A 10,721-nucleotide genomic window follows, 5' to 3' on the forward strand; every position below is an offset into this window, starting at 1 on the left:
CTCTTTTTCTCTCTTAAAATTAATGCTTTGGGAGCCACTCCCCATAGGGAGATACTCTCTCTGCCTAGACACATGGGGGAGGGCCTAGGCCCTGCCTCAATTGATGTGACAGACTTTGATGATGCCCCATGTAAGGCCTCACCTTCCCTGGAGAGCAGAAAGGGGATAGGATGGGGGTGGTTAGTGGAGGGCATGGGAATATGGGAGGGAGAGGGAACTGGGATTGATATGTAAAATAAGATTGTTTCTAATTTAAATTAAAAATAGGTAACATTTGCAAAGCTATTGAGCCACCTTATCTGTTGGTCTCACTTAATAAAGGATCTTTTTGTGTTTGGTTTGTGCTTGGAATTGGTGTTTGGGTGTGGTCTGTGTCTAATCTTCCATCTGGTCCAGAGGGGAGCACCCCACAGTAAGTGGATCCCTTCAGTGGCTCTCGTAAACAGAAGCAGAGCTTTTCTATTCAAAACACCTGGTCTCAAATGATCACTCAAAAGCTTACATTAATTACAAAATGTTTGGCCTATAGCTCAAGTTTAATATTAACTAGCTCTTACAACTTAAATTATCCCATTTCTATTAATCTACAATTTGCCTTGTGGTTTGTGTCTTTACCTGCTCTCTAGCTTGCATCTCCTAACTCCCCCTTCTTCCTTTCTGTACTTTCAGTTTGGCTTTCCTGCCTAGCCTTATTCTGCCTTGCTATCAGCCAAATTAGCTTTATTATTAACCAATGAGAGTAATACATATTCACAGAGTACAGAAGGCTTATCCCACAGCAGGGTCTTTCATGTACTATTATGATTCTTAATTCTTTAGTTATGTTCTCAATTCCTGAAAGGCAGGACTTATAACATTATTTATTAATATCTCACATCATTAGTGTAGAAACTTGCCTGTGAGACAGGTGGCAGACGTCAATAAATTTTGGGCTTAAAACTTGTACATCTTGTCTGTAAAAATTACAGAGAAAAGTTATTTGGCAAATGGTCGCATAATTCATCATACCGAATTCTGAAACAGCCCTTAGGTCAACCAATGTTCTAGCAAATGTTTCTCCCACATTAAAGTGACATCACTAGCTTGGAAAAGTTACACCTGTTGCTATCATCAGCACTGTGTGAACACCACCTGTGTGAATACTGCCACATGGCTAATGTTCCCAGGAGCAGGTGGGGCCGGCTCAGAGACTATTACAGATTTACTTTCTAGAAGTGAGTCACAGGTGGTTAACTTTCTCAGGGAGATACAGTGACTAAGTTCTGAAGAATAAAGCCTTAGCAGTACCTCTTTCACAAATATGATGAGTACTTCTTTCATTTTGTTCTTGGGCTACTCTCTGACTGATGTAATTTCTGTGGAAGAGCAAGCACCTAGCCTGTAAGCATGCAAATATTTTTCTTTCGGTATTTTGACACAAATCTAGAATCAGCTGGAAGAGGGAATCTCAGTTTAAGAATTGCCTTCATTGGATTGGCTTATGGCTATGTCTATGGGCATTTCCTTTCCTTACTTTTAATTTGAGGTGTGTGGGTGTTTTGTCTGCATGTATGTTTGTACCTTATGTGTGTGAGTGTTTGTGGGTGTCAGAAGAGGATATCAGATTCCCCTAGGGCAGATTGTTTTGAGCTGTATTGTGCATGCTGGGAATTGAACCCATGTCCTCTGGAAGAACAACCAATGCTCTTGACCACTAAGCCACCCTCTCCAGCCTTGCGGGGCATTTCTTGACTGCTCATTGATATGGGAGGACCCCACCCACTGCGGGCAGCACCATCCCTAGGCAGGTGGGCCTCAGCTGTTTGAGAAAAGCAGCTGACCATGGGCCAGGGAGCCAGCCAGAACGTGTGTTTCTCTATGGTCACTGCTTTGGTTCTTGTCTACAGCTTTCTGCTTTGAGTTCCCACCCTGACTTTCTGATGGACTGTAACCTGTAAGCCAAATAAACACTTTCCTCTCCAAGTCTGTTTTGATTAGTGTTTTATCACAGCAACGACAACGAGCAAACCAGGAAGATGGTTATCTTTTGAAAAGGGTTTCCGAGTTACTGAGTAAGGTAATTAGAGTATAATCCAAGTGCTCCTTTTCAAAAACCTCTTAGTGCTGCTGGTGGAGCATGCACTAGAGCATGGGCAAGCCTCTCAGGAGCTGCATCCCTGAAGAAAACTGACCCTTCCTCTCCCAGCAGCCACCAGTTACCCATATCTCCTCAGCAGCGAGGGGTGGGAGTTTGTGAGTCCCTCCCCATCCCATGCTGGGAATTTTGGCTGGCTTGATCTGGCACAGGTAGTCACAGTTGCTGTGTGTTGTTTATGCAAAGGCCCAGTCACATGTGAAAAGCAGTGTTTTATTAGTGACAGATTCTGCCACCAGGTGTTGTCATTCATGCTTAATCTTCACCCCCACCGCCAGTTTTGGGTAGCTATACTTAGATTGTTTTGTTTCCCTTTGCACTGTCAGGAAAGTTAACTCGGAACCTTGCAGAGGTGGGAAATGTCTCCTCTGACACTGTGCACTTCAGCGTGTGGCAGGTTATTGAGAACTCTATAGTAATGCTTGTATAGTGTGTCTATTTGGTACAAATATTTTGGCCTTAAAGTATGTGCTTACTGAAGATCTTGAATCCCAGTAGAAAAGGATTAATTGGTCATGTGTCTAGCACCAGGAAGGTACTAAAGGGCAGAGCACTTTTACACACTAACTAAATGTTTGCCGAGGCCCAACTCTATGTGTGGGTCATAGTCCAGACCTTTGTAACTGAACCCAGGAGGATATGCCACCACTCTTCTCAACTGTTTCCCTGAGAGCTTGTTTGAAGGTTCTAGTAGGGGAGTGCAGCTACCTGTATACCCTTGACCGAAGACCAGTCCTCCTCTCCTTGGGTTGTCCTTTTCACCCTCTTCCACTGAGCACGTAGCTGAAGCTTCAGGAGGGACATACATGAAGATAGGAGGGAGGAAGGGAATACCCGCCTAGCCAGCCAGATCAGCCGAATCAACCCTGGAGATCAATGGGGGGGGGGAAGATGTCGTAGCCAGATCGCCCTCACACACCTCAGCTGTTTTCCTTTATGTCCTCCTCTTGTCTATCTGAAAGGTTTAACTGTGTAGAGAACCTGCATCTTCAGACTTAGGATGTCATCATCAAAGTCCTCCCAGTTCACTGGTTAGCAGCAGATCTGTCATGGAAGGGTAACAGCTACAGATACTGTCATGTTCATGTTAGGAAGGGAAATATTTTTTAACATAGTAATACCTTTCATTTTGCTTGTCTTGTGGTTGAATTTCAAAAAAATCTGACATTATTTTAAGTACAAAGGAGTCTAATGTTGCTCAGTACCAGTTGTCCTTGGAGAATGTTTTTTATGAGCAGAAAGGCATGTAACCATCTCCATTCCTGATTGAAAAAGTAGCTAGTCAGAAAGGAATTAACATTAGCACTGTGCACATTTAAGTATTTAAACTGCAGATATTATAACACCAGACTGCATGCATAAATCCAGATTAAGTGGATACAAAATGAGATAATGAAGTGTCTTTCATCTTTGGAATCCCTAGATTTTTCTGGTAGATGAAGCATAAGAAAGAGAAGTCTGTGAGTGCCATCAAGGCAAATTCCACACCTATTCAACAGAGCTACTAAAATGACAAAGGGTATTAGGCTTTATTTACTTCTGCATGGTCACTGTACATAGTACCAGGTTTCATAAAGATGATTTCTTTTAAGCAGATCACCTACTTAGACCACGTTCACCTCCACCCCTCCCTAATTCTTCTCCCCTCTATCACGTCCTGCTAATCTGTCTTTCTCTGTATGGTTTTGTGTATCTATATAAAATCTAGGGTTTATAAATGAGAAATATACAATATTTATCTTTCTGAATCTGATTTGTCTCACTCACCCATTTATCTGCTGGCAGGCAAGCAGGCAGGCAGGCAGGCAGGCACTGTAGCGGTAGCTAAGAGTTCACATCTTGAGACGCAGCCGTAAGGCAGAGACCTAACTAGGAATGATGCTGGCATTTGAAACCTCAAAGTATGCTCCCAGTGACATAGTTCCTCTAACAACAAGGCTGTACATCCTAATCTTTTCCAAATAGTTATACCAATTGTGGACTGAGTATTCAAATATGTAAGTCATTATCATTCAAGCCACCACACTCATTGATTCTTCTCCATTTCTGAGCTCCACTTATTGAAAAGAATGAGAGTCCAGGGTACTCTGGGATTGGGAGTGAAGGGATGGAGCCCCATCCTATCCTCTCAGAGAATAGAAGTGGGAGATTGGACACAGTGCCGGCCCTGACCTGCCTCTTCAAACACCCTTTTCACTTCCCCTACCATGCATCACTCATGGAAGAAGAAGTGAAGAAGGTACAGCGAGGCTGTAATGCCTCAAGGGCCATCTTTTCTTGCTCTGGATCCTTCTCTGACTTTACAGGATGCACACTAGCATCTTAGCTTTTGCATTGTTAACAACAGTTTCTTTTTTGTAGGTATAGTCTATCTTAAAAATAAATAAATCAAGATAGGCAAAGCAAAAAAACTTAGTAGAATATCCTGCTTGGTTTTCTATTGCTGTGACAAACACCATAACCAAAAGCACCTCAGGTAGGGAAGGGTTTATTTCATCTTACAGGTTATAGTTCATTGTGAAGGGAGTCAGGGCAGGAACTCAAGGCAGGAACCTGGGGATGGAAACTGAAGCAGAGGCCAGAGAAGAGTGGTGTTTACTGGCTTGTTCCCTACGATGTACTCAGTCTGCTTTCTATATAACCCAGGGCCACCTGCCTGGAAGTGGCACTACCCCCTGTGTTCTAGGCCTTCCCACACCAATCATTAATCAAGAAAATGATTTTCCTACAGGAAATCTGATTGAGGCCTTTTCCTCAAATGTTTCTCTTTCCAGAAAACTTTAGCTTGTGTAAATTTGACAAGAAATTAACCAGGACAGTGGATGATGGCATTTATATTGTTTGGATGGTAGACTGTTTTAGAATGAAATTATATTGAAGTAAGTGTGGGAAACTTAGAGCCAAACCAAATCACCTCTTAGGGACGTTTCTGTTATGGTCTCTGACTTTCATCAAACTGAACACCTGGCTCTAAGTTTATTATTGTTGTTGTTGTTATTATTATTATCATCATCATCATCCTCATCCATCATCATCATCATTATTCAAACATCTCTTCCAGCACTTTTCTTAAGAGTTAGTCATGTACCTAAATACTTCATTGAATTTTTCATATCAGGTTTGGCAAGACACATCATTATTTTCTTATACCTATGATAATGTAAAATTTCAAACATGTTATAGTGTGTGAAAAAAGTAAGGAATTAATTCAGTTCAGCGCATCTAGGAAAGAGATATTCAAACAACTCTCTTGCAGTTCTATGTGGGTGAAAGGTCTATAAATAAATCCTAGGATGAGCTTTACTTACTATTTTTGATGAGCACACGAACCAAATTTATTTAAAAGAAAAAAATTGTGTTGTCTGATTTAAGAAGTTTTAATAATGTTTTCTAACATATTGCAACACACACACTTTTCCTGTCATATGCTAAGATTCATTGCAGCTGTTTCCTGTAACATGCAAAAGTTAATGTTTAACAAGTTTCATTTCCCACAAAGATGAAAGCAATGCTGTGGGTAGCTAGCTGTGGGTGGCCCCTTACTTTGGGAGCTAATGAAGAATAATGTCTGAGTGTTACAGGACAGGAACTTTTGGACATTTCTGAGTCATACACTTCTCAGCAGGGCCTGGGGGCCATGTTCGTGTCCTTGAGGCTGCAGCCTGCAAATTTAATTTGACTCTATTGATCATAGTGGTTATTCATGTCAAAGCTGAGGATCTAGAACGTGGCACACACCATATACTAGTGTCAATACATCATTAGGATACCAATTAACTGGAAGTGACACGCTTAGTTTTTAGTGCCAGCTGTGCGTTATATCCTTTGCTTTACAACTGTTGCTAAGATGCAGACTAACACATCAGAATTCTGTATAACCAATAGAGACAGGTTCTGTCTGTGCTGTTCATGGCTAGTCTCTGTCCTTCGTTCGAATGACACCATGTGATGGCAGGCAATAATTTTGTTCATTTTTCTAAGAGACACGGCCTTGTACCTATCTATTCTGAACAATTTCTTGCAGTCATTCTTTTCTTTTTTTTGGTTTTTCAAGACAGGTTTCTCTGTGTAGCTTTGGAGCCTGTCCTGGAACTTGCTCTGTAGACCAGACTGGCCTCAAACTCAAACTCACAGAGATCCACCTGCCTCTGTCTCCCGAGGCTGCTTGGCTCTTGCCCTGATTCTTATGCAAATCACTGCCCAACTTTCTTTTCCAGTAAAGACATCTCAAAAGCAGAGTCAACTCTCGGTGTGAATTCTTCATAGCGTGTCCACGTTCCAGTGAACTGGATTCTGTCTTTTCTTATTCATGCTGTGCTACCCATGCTTTCCCTAACCCCTGACCCAGTGGCCTCTGCTCAGCTCTTGTTTCTTCAGAGTGTCTCCTAGCCCAGTTGTGCTTCTCTTCCTTGCTCCTTGAGACCTTTTCTCCTTAACTTCCTGTACTGGTTTGAATAGAATAGCTACCATAGTCTCATACGTTTGAATACTTGCTCCCCAGTTAGTGGAACTATTTGGGAATTACTAGGAGGCATGGCCTTGTTGGAGTCTCATATGTTTGAATACTTGTTCCCAAGTTAGTGGAACTATTTGGGAATTACTAGGAGGCATGGCCTTGTTGGAGGAGGTATATCACTGTGGGCAGGCTTTGAAGTTTCGAAAGACCCAAGCCTTTTCCAATGGGCTCTCTGCCTCTGGCTTGTAGATGAGCTGGGAGCTCTCAGCTGCTTTTCTAGCTGCCTGAGGCTGTGCCTTCGCTCCACCATCATAAATTCTCTGGAGTCACAGCCTGATTAAACTCTTTCTTTTATAAGGTGTTCTGGTCATGAATGTTTTATCATAGCAACAGAACCAGACACAGAGATCCACAACCAAGAACCAGGCCTAACCCCTGAAATCCAGTTACGCAGAGGGAGCAGGGAATAAGTGAGCAGGGAAGGTCAAGATCATGATGGATAAATCTATGGAGACAGCTGAAGCAAGCTCCTGGACACTCATGAACTCTAGACTGATGATAGAGACTACAGGGGACCAAACTAGGCCCTCCATATGTGAAGCTTGGGCTGTCAGAGGGGCCTCTGGCAGTAGGACCACAACACAAGCCTGGTACATGATTGTTGGAGTTCATTCCCTATGGTGGGATGCCATGCTCAGCCTTAATGTGTGGGAGACGGGGTTGGCCCTGCCCCAACCTATGTGTCAGACTTCGTTGACTCCTCATGGGAGCCCTTACCTATGAGAATGAGTGGACTGTGGGTACACTGGGGAGGAGGCAAGGGGGGGTCGGGAAGAGGAGTAGGAGGGAGAACTGTGGTTAGAATGTAAAATGAAATTTAAATAAGTTATAAAAAGTTCTACTTTAAAAAAAAAGAAAGAGAAGTAACTAAGACACTTCCAAAACAGGCCTGTTAAGTCCTTGTCTTACTTTCTTAGATGCCCTCAATCTCATTTTGATGGGTTGCCTTTGCTCTGACAGGTAAATTCAGGTATTCCTAATGAAATGTCACTGTCTTCTGGGGACTTTCATCCATGCCATCATTCCCAGTGTATCACTTTTAAGTGACTAATTCATGTACTTCATTTTCCTTTTATAGGTAATCTTTTTCTTTTTCTCTTTCCATATATTTTCACATATTCACTAAGATTCAATTCAAATACTTCTTGTTTCATGAAGTTCTTTTTCTTTTTCTTTTTTTTTCTTTCTTTCTTTATTATTATTTATTTTTTTTTTGTCATAGCCTACCTTTACTGAGTTCCCTCCTATGGTGTGTCATTGAGCAATTATTTAATGTTAAACAATGGGGCTTATTATGTCAGTTAGTTATTCCTGGCTCTTTTATATCATCACATCTTTTAAAAACACATTTATCAATGTAAGATTCAAATACAACACAATTCACCCCCCCCTTTTTTTAATTCACAGGACTGAGGAAACATCAATTAGCACCTAAATTCTATTTGCAGTCTCAGTCTCAGGAAACCATTTTGGGCATGTCATGTAAATGGAATCAACAACATGTAAATGGCTTCTTGCTCCCTTTTTTAAAAAAATATTTTTTTAAAAAATAAATTTTTATTTAAATTAGAAGCAATCTTATTTTATATACCAATTTCAGTTCCCTCTTCCTCCTGTCCTCCCATTCCCCTCCTCAAACCCCATCCTACCCACCATCTACTCCTCAGGGAGGGTGAGGCCTCCCAAGGGGGATCATCAAAGTCTGTCACATCATTTGGGGCAGGACCTAGGCCCTCCCCCATGTATCTACTCTGAGAGAGTATCCCTCCATAGAGAGTGGGCTCCCGTTAGTGCACTAGAGGTAAATACTGGTTCCATTGCCAGAGGCCCGATAGACTGCCCAAGTCCCCAACTGACATTCATGTTCAGGGGCCTGTTTTGTTCATATGCTGGTTCTCCAGCTGTCAGACTGGGGCCCATGAGCTCCCACTTGGCTCAGGCCAGCTGTTTCTGTGGGTTTTCCCAGCATAGTCTTGACCCCTTTGCTCATCACTCCTCCCTCTCTACAAGTGGATTCTAGGAGTTCAGCTCAGAGCTTGGCTGTGGGTGTCTGCTTCTGTTTTCACCAGCTACTGGGTGAAGGCTGTATGATGGAATTTAAGGTTGTCATCAATCTCATTATAGGGGAAGAACGTTTAAGGTAGCCTCTCCACTATTGCTTAGATTCTTTTTTTTTTTTTTAGTTTTTATTATAATCTTTTGAAAATTTTTCTTCTTCTTCCCTTTCTCCAATGCCCCCCTGACCCCCCTCCTAACCCATCCCACCCCTCCCCACAGGGAGGGTAATGACTTCCAGGAGGGATCATCAAAATCTGTCAAGTCATTTGGAGTAGGGACTAGGCCCTCCCTCCTGCCTCTAGGCTAAGGGAGCATCCCTCCATGGGGAATGTGCTCCCAAAGTCCATTCCTGCACCAGGGATACATCCTGGTTCCACTGTCAGAGGTTCCTTAAACTGCCCAGGCTTTCTAACTGAGACCCATGTTCAGGGGGTCTGAGTCGGTCCAATGCTGGTTTCCCAGCTATGGGTTTCTGTAGCCTGGTCTTGACCCCATTTTCTTGTCACTCCTCCCTCTCTGCAACTGATTTCCAGGAGTTCGGCTCAGTGTTTAGCTGTGGGTGTCTGCTTCTGTTTCCATTAGCTACTAGATGAGGGCACATAAGTTAGTTATCAATCTCATTATCAGGGAAGGATATTTAATGTAGCCACTCCACTATTGCTCAGATTGTTAGTTGGGGTCATCCTTGTAGGTTTCTGGACATTTCCCTTGTGCCAGATTTCTCTTCAAACCAATAATGATTCCCTCTATCATGGTCTATCTATCTATCTATCTATCTATCTATCTATCTATCTATCTATCTATCTTTTCTCTTCTCTATTCATCCCCTGACTCAATCTTCCTAGTCTCACATGTTCTCCTCTTCTCCCCTTCTCTTTCTCTTTAACTCCCTCTCCACTCACTGCCCTCCCTCCCAATATGCTCAGGAGATCTTGTTCCTTTCCCCTTCTGTGAGGGACCTTGTATGAATCTCTTAGGGTCCTCCTTGTATCCTAGTTTCTCTGGTGGTGTGAATTATGGGTTGGTGATCCTTTGTTCTATGATGAAACTCCATATATGAGTGAGTGCATACCATGTTCTTCTTTTCATGACTAGGTTACCTCACTCAGGATGGTTTCTTCAAGTTCCATCCATTTGTCTGCAAATTTCAAGATTCCATTGTTTTTTATTTGCTGCTGAGTAGTATTCTATTGTGTAAATGTGCCACATCTTCTTTATCCATTCTTCAGTTGAGGGGCATCTAGGTTGCTTCTAGGTTCTAGCTATTATAAATAATGCTGCTATGAACATAGTTGGACAGATGTATTTGTTCCATGGATGTGGATCATTTGGGTATATGCCTAAGAGTGGGATTGCTGGGTCCTGTGGTAGGTTGGTTCCCATTTTCCTGAGGAACCACCATATTGATCTCCAAAATGGCTGTACAAGTTTGCACTCCCACCAGCAGTGGAGGAGTGTTCCTCTTTCTCCACATCCTCTTCAGCACAAGCTGTCATTTTTTTAATGTATGCTCTTACATTTATACTTCTGATCCATTTTGAATTAGTTTTTTTATACTGTGTAAGGTAAACTTTCAGTTTAATTATATTATTTTTTTGTGTGTAGCTATCATGCATCCTATGAGCATTTGTTGAAATAATTACTCCTTTCTCATTGAGTTTTCTTGAAGTCCAACTCACCAACTCATTATCCTTCATTATTTCTGAATATATTTTTATTATGTTCAGTCAGGAACTAACATTTTGAAGTTAAGGCACTAACATTTTGGAGTTATGCCACAAAGAGAAATGAGATTTTGGTAAAAACCAATTATCTGAGACCCTAACAATCAATAAAGTAAAATCCTTAAGGAAATGATGAGTTTTAGAGGGAAAAATTGAGAAAAATACTGCATTTAAAGATTTTTCAGCTTGTTACTCACTCTCTTACCTTACTCCAGCCATTTTTTGCGATAGTATTTAATTTAGGCAGGGGCACCTTCCATGTGTTGGATGTGGAGGACCATGCTGTGGC

The sequence above is a fragment of the Phodopus roborovskii genome, unplaced genomic scaffold, assembly GCF_943737965.1.
Source record: "Phodopus roborovskii unplaced genomic scaffold, PHOROB, whole genome shotgun sequence".
Taxonomy (NCBI): domain Eukaryota; kingdom Metazoa; phylum Chordata; class Mammalia; order Rodentia; family Cricetidae; genus Phodopus; species Phodopus roborovskii.